Here is a 6780-nt window from a genome sequence, read left to right on the forward strand (position 1 = left end):
CAAACCCTCCTTGGGCTCCCACCGTGAGCTGGGAGCTGGGGTGGAATGATAAACTCCCCTCCTCATGGAGGTTATGGTTCAAAGTCCATCCTTTTGTAGCTTAAGCTGTGTGCTGGGATTGCAAAGTTGAATTTGGTCCATCTGTGCCTTGGAAGAGTTTTCCCTCTCGTGGAGAAGAACCAGTCCCGCCGTAAAGTGTTCTGAGTGTCGGGGCAAGGTCAGGGCCAAGAACATAGAGCAGGGAACAACCAGAGGCCCTGGAGAGTCAGGGAATATTTTCACAGAAGGCCGCAATTCTTTGGGTTTTAATGGATGAGGAGGAGTTCTAGCAGTTAGGCAGAGAAAGGAATCCACGGCAGTGGGGACAGCAAACACAAAGGCACATAGATATGTTACCATGATTTTTATGCGGACATCCATTTTCAAGAAGCCTCACTTTCCTGTCATTTTTAAAAGCAGCTGAGATTGGAAGAAAGGAAGCCTTAAAGGACTGTGAGTGGAGATCATAGATACTCCCTGCTATAACATAAAGAGCACTCAGTGCTGTGGTTTGAATGTATTTTCCAAAGTTCATGTCTTGGAAACTTAATCCCCAATGCAACAGCATTGAGAGGTGGAACCATTAAGAGGTAATCAGGTTATGAGGCCTCTGGCCTCATGAATGGATTAATGCCATTACTTGGAGAGTGGGTTTGTTACCATGAGAGGAGCATCCTTATAAAGGATGAGTTTGTCCCCCTAGCCCCCAAAATCTTTAACCCTTTTGCCTTCCACTATGGGATGATGTAGCAAGAAGGCCCTAGCAAGATGCCAGCCCTTTGATCTTGGACTTCCCAGCCTCCAGAACTGTAAGAAATAAGTCACTGTTCTTTATAAGTCACCCAGTCTATGGTCTTCTGCTATAGCAGCACAAAATGGACTAAGATGCTCAGCTAGAAGTTAGAGCATCTGGCTTTGAGCTGGCTTTGAACTGGGTTCTGCTGCTGGTTTTTCCACTCATTTGTGTGACCTTGAACTAGTCACTCAATGTCTCTGGGTTTCAATTTCCTCCTATAATAAACGATGGGGGTGGACTGTATAATCTCACCAAGTCTTCGAATCTTTTCTACTCTGTTTCTCTGTTCTGCTTGATGAAAAGTTCTTCCCAAGCTGACTATGGCTTTTATTTTTGGAAACAACATAAAAAGAAACTCCCACTCACAGCTGATGTGGCAGCTGGTTTCCTGGTGAGTGATGGGGGAGCAGACCTCTGGGTGCACTTTGTTGCAGCCCTGCCTCCTTTTTTTCCACATCAACATACAAATGTAGTTCAGGACTGGTTGCACGTGTTCACATAGGTTTACTGGACATGGGGAGCTGGACCTAGTTCCCAGAGGAATAAACTGCAGAGGTCTTATTTATTTATTTATTTGTAATATTTATTTATTTATTTGTAATATTTATTTATTTATTTGTAATATTTATTTATTTATTTATTTATTTATTTATTTATTTATTTGAGACAGAGTCTTGTCTTACCCAGGCTGGAGTGCAGTGGTGCCACCTCAGCTCACTGCAACCTCTGCCTTCTGGCTTCAAGGAATGCTCGTGCCTCAGCCTCCCAAGTAGCTGGGATTACAGGCAGGCACCACCATGCCCGGCTAATTTTTGTATTTGTAGTAGAGACGGGGTTTCACCATATTGGCCAGGCTGGTCTCGAACTCCTGACCTCAGGTGATCCACCCGCCTCAGCCTCCCAAAGTGCTGGGATTACAGGAGTGAGCTACCGTGACTGGCCAGGTCTTTTAAAAAGTCTCCAAAATAAAAATATTTTTGATAACTGTCAGGAAGGTAGGTTCTGTTAGGAGAAATTCTTTACAGTTTAAACACCTTTAGAAACTGTCCCAGAAACCTTGAATACAGTCTCTGGGGAATTTTAAAGTTGAACACACACAGAGTACAGAAAACAAGTATTCTCATACTTTAAAAGGGGAGGTAAGTTGGTCCCACCTGTTTAGATGGCGACCTAGTAGTAGGCTGGGTGCGGTGCCTCACGTCTGTAATCCCAGCACTTTGGGAGATCAAGGCCAGTGGATCGCTTGAGGACAGGAGTTTGAGACCAGCCTGGCCAGTATGGTGAAACTTCGTCTCTACTAAAAATACAAAAAATATCCGGGCGTGGTGGTGCGCATCTGTAATCCCAGCTACTTGGGAGGCTGAGGCAGGAGAATTGCTTTAACCCGGGAGGCAGAGGTTGCAATGAGCCGAGATCATGCCACTGCACTCCAGCCTGGGCGATAGAGTGAGACTCCTTCTCAAAAAACAAAATAAAACAAAACACACTTAAAATATGTAGACCCAGTGATTTCAATCTAGGGATGTGGGCTTCAGAAATGCTTCAAGAAGTGAGCAAAGCTAAGGACAAAGGTTTTATTACAGCTGGCTGTAAGAGTGAAAGATTATCAAGAACCTAAATGCCAATCAGTTAGATAAATTATAGCAACTCCATTTTAGTGATAAATGTAGTCACTGCAAAGAATAAGTGATCTTACCATCACAAGGAAGGTGAAGAGGAATAAAAAGAGTAAGTGGTGGCCGGGCGCGGTGGCTCAAGCCTGTAGTCCCAGCACTTTGGGAGGCCAAGACAGGCGGATCACGAGATCAGGAGATCGAGACCATCCTGGCTAACACAGTGAAACCCCGTCTCTACTAAAAGATACAAAAAACTAGCCAGGCGAGGTGGCGGACGCCTGTAGTCCCAGCTACTCGGGAGGCTGAGGCAGGAGAATGGTGTAAACCCAGGAGGCGGAGCTTGCAGTGAGCTGAGATCCGGCCACTGCACTCTAGCCTGGGCGACAGGGCGAGACTCCGTCTCAAAAAAAAAAAAAAAGAGTAAGTGGTATATGTCTAGTGTAGAACCTGGAGGCAGAAAGCCCTGGGCTCATATTGACTAGAACTCACAGCCGTGTGTCCTCGACCAAGTCAGTGTCTCTGAGCGTCAGTTTCTGAAGCATGTGGTGGGGTTAATAGTGCCTCAACTTACTCAGCTTTCACTGCCCCAACAGCTGAGGAGCACCAGGTGTACCAGGCTCAGTGCTAGGCACAGGGGATACACCATTAACTCAGAGAAATACAGACCTGCCCTCAGTAGGTCTACAGTCTAACTGGGCATAGACAGTGAAAGGAGAGACCCCAAAGTGTGCTGAGGGTCAAAAGCAGGTGTTTCCCTAATCTACCCTGACACTGTTACCAGCTCAGGCAGAGATGGTTTATATAAAGCATTTAGACAAGCAAAGGAATGGCGGGATTAACATGGACTGCGTTCGTTTAAATCCTGACTCTGCCACACTCTGGCTGTTTCTTAACAAGTTCCTTGACCTCCCTGGGCCACAGTTTCCTCATCTGTAAAATGGGTGTTAGAACTTAAAGGGTTGTGAGAACTAAATGAATTAACACTTATACTCAGAACAGGAACTAGTGAGGCCAGGCATGGTGGCTCACGCCTGTAATCCCAGCACTTTTGGAGGCCAAGGTGAGTGGATCATTTGAGGTCAGGAGTTCGAGACCAGCCTGGCTAACATGGGGGAAACCCCATTTTTACTAAAAATAAAAAAAAAAAAAAATAGCCGGGCGTGGTGGTGGGTGCCTTTAGTCCCAGCTACTCAGGAGGCTGAGGGACGAGAATCACTTGAACCCAGGAGGCAGAGGTTACATTGAGCCGAGATTGCACCACTGCACTCCAGCCTGGGCAACAGGGTGAGACTTGGTCTCAATAAATAAATAAATAAATAAAATAAAAAGAACAGGAACTAACGCATGGGAGGTACTAGATAAATGTCTTTCAAGTGCTCAGTAAGTCTCTGATGTGCCACCAGAACCATAACTTACTTTAAAATCAGGGGGGAAAACCCATGCATATGACTTTTAAATTTTAAAGACTCATGGGTAGTCAAAATGTACTGTCAGGGTCGGCTCAGTGGCTCATGCCTGTAATCCCAGCACTTTGGGAGGCCAAGGAGGGTGGATCGCTTGAGCTCAGGAGTTTGAGACCAACCTGAGCAACATGGCAAAACCCTGTCTCTACTAAAAATACAAAAAAAATTAGCCAGACATGGTTGTATGCACCTGTAGTCCCAGTTAACTTGGGAGACCGCGGTGGGAAGATGGCTTGAGCCCAGGGAGTGGAGGTTGCAAGGAGCCAAGACTGCGCCACTGCACTCCAGCCTGGGTGACAGAGCGAGACCCTGTCTCAAAAAAAGAAAAAAGTGTAGTCAGTGAATGGCCAGGTTCCAGTGCTCCAGCATGGGAATGGAGTTTCTGAGACTCTGCAGTCTGGTTTCGGGGTTCACTAGGGGATGACGGAGAATAAGAACTGTTTTTCAGGAGAGCTGTAAAAGGAAAGAGCACATTGTGTCTGTGGTGTCCTTTTGGCTTAAGTAGGTCCCCATCTTGTTTGAGGTGCTATCTGCCCAAAGGTGAGCTAAGAGCTGCCTGGCATTGGTTCCTGGGCTGGTTAGTTTTGGGGACCAGGCTGGGGACCTTCTCACTGAGCCCTGCCACTTGCCATGTCTTCTCTGTCAGGGTGTGGCTGCCCAGGGCATGTGCATCTGGGGTGTGGGAGTGCCTAGGAGGTAGGTGGGTGGGAGCCTGGGAGCCACCTCTAGTTAGTCTCTTAATTTCTAAAGATATTGGGGGCTGAGTGCAGTGGCTCACACCTGTAATCCCAGCACTTTGGGAGGCCGAGGTGGGTAGATCACTTGAGGTCACGAGTTCGAGACCAGCCTGGCCAACATGGTGAAACCCCGTCTCTACTGAAAATACAAAAATTAGCCAGGCACAGTGGCACATGCTTGTAATCCCGGCTACTCAGGAGGCTGAGGCAGGAGAATCGCTTGAATCCTGGAGGTGGAGGTTGCAGTAGCCTGAGATGGCGCCACTGCACTGTAGCCTGGGCGACAGAGTGAGACTCCATCTCAAAAACAAAAACAAAAACAAAAAAAAAAAGAAAAAGTTATTGGGGCCCTGCCCTAACAAGCTGCTGTTGCTAATTTCCCACCCTCCACTCCTCTCAACCCTTCCTGCCTTCTGCTTGCATTTCCTGATCATGCTCCATCTGTCAGGCACCCGCTGTGCTGCTGGGAGTGATGTGGAGTGAATGGATGGGGACATAAGTGGACTCTCATCTGGAGTTATTAGAAGCACTCGACCTGGAGCCAAGCGGACCACCTTCCAGTTCTGCCAATCAGCTCCTCAGCTGTGTGATCTTGGGCAAATCACTTAGTTTTTCTGAGCTGGTTACTCAACTACGAAGTGAGGACAATACTTTCTGCTGCACTAGGCTTTAATTGTCTTTTTTTTTTGACAGAGTTTTTTTTTTGTAAATTTCAGAGTGCAATAGTTAGTAGTCAATGAATGGAAGCTATTATCATCAGCTCCATTTCAGAGATGAGAAAACTAAGGCCTTTGGGTAATGTAGGTTGCTAGAAAGGAACCAAACAGGTCTTTGGAGATAGGCTGATGTGATCTGGGCAATTGAGTCTGTGACTTTGGCAGTGAGGAACCAACGAGCTAAAGAAAATATGCCCTTTAGAAGCCCCTACTGCCCTCCCCAGCAGGAATCCTGTAATAACGGAGAGACCTTTCTTAACAGTCTAAACTTTGGGGACACCTGCTACCACAGTCCTGGCAGTGTTGTCCATCTTCATGACTACTGAACTCTGATAGCCCCCATCCTCTTCATTTCTGAAGCACCTGATGGCAACTCATAGAAGACTAGGCAGCTGACGGATTTCTGAGTAAATGCCTGTGTATTGACATTTCCTGTCTCCCACTTGATTTTCTCCATCATGTTCTGAGAGACGGAATGGGACCAGGAGCCAGGCATGGTGGTGCACGCCTGTAGTTCCAGCAACTCAGGAGGCTGAGGTGGGAGGATCACTTGAGCCCATGAGTTTGAGGCTGCAGTTAGCTATGATCTCACCACTGCACTGTAGCCTGGGTAACAACAGAGTCAGACTCTGTCTCTCAAAAATAAAAATAAAAATAATGGGACCAGGGAAAGGACTCATGGAGCTCTGTCCCTCTTACAGTGAGATCCTGACCAAACCAGACATCACCCCATGCAGGGCCTTGGTGTCCCATATGAAGAACAGGTGGGTGAGGGGTTTCTAATGTCTTCCAGCCCATACTGAGTCTGCCATTTTCTCTCTTTCTCTCTTTCTCTCTCTCTCTTTTTCTTTCTTTCTTTCTTTCTTTCTTTCTTTCTTTCTTTCTTTCTTTCTTTCTTTCTTTCTTTCTTTCTTTCTTTCTTTCTTCTCTTTCTTTCTCTCTTTTTATTTCTCTCTCTCTCTTTCTCTTTCTTTCTCTCCTTCTTTCCTTCCTCCCTCCCTCCCTCCTTCCTTCCTTCCTTCCTCCCCCTTCCCTCCTTCCTTCCTTCCTCCCTCCCTTCTGTCTCTCTCTGTTCCTTCCTTTCTCCCTTCCTTCATCTTTCTTTCTTTCTTTCTTTCTCTCTCTCTTTCTTTCTTTCTTTCTCTTTCTTTCTTTCTTTCATTCTTTCTCTCTCTCTCTCTCTCTTTCTTGCTTTCTCTTTCTCTCTTTCTCTCTCTCTCTCTCTTTCTCTCTTTCTCTCTCTTTTAGACGGAATCTCGCTCTTGTTGCCCAGGCTGGAGTGCCCTGGTGCAATCTCGGCTCACTGCAACCTCCGCCTCCCGGTTCAAGCAATTCTCCTGCCTCAGCCTCCCCCTAGTAGCTGGGATTACAGGCACGCACCACCATGCCTGGCTAACTTTTGCATTTTTAGTA

The sequence above is a fragment of the Theropithecus gelada genome, chromosome 10 (assembly GCF_003255815.1).
Source record: "Theropithecus gelada isolate Dixy chromosome 10, Tgel_1.0, whole genome shotgun sequence".
Classification (NCBI taxonomy): domain Eukaryota; kingdom Metazoa; phylum Chordata; class Mammalia; order Primates; family Cercopithecidae; genus Theropithecus; species Theropithecus gelada.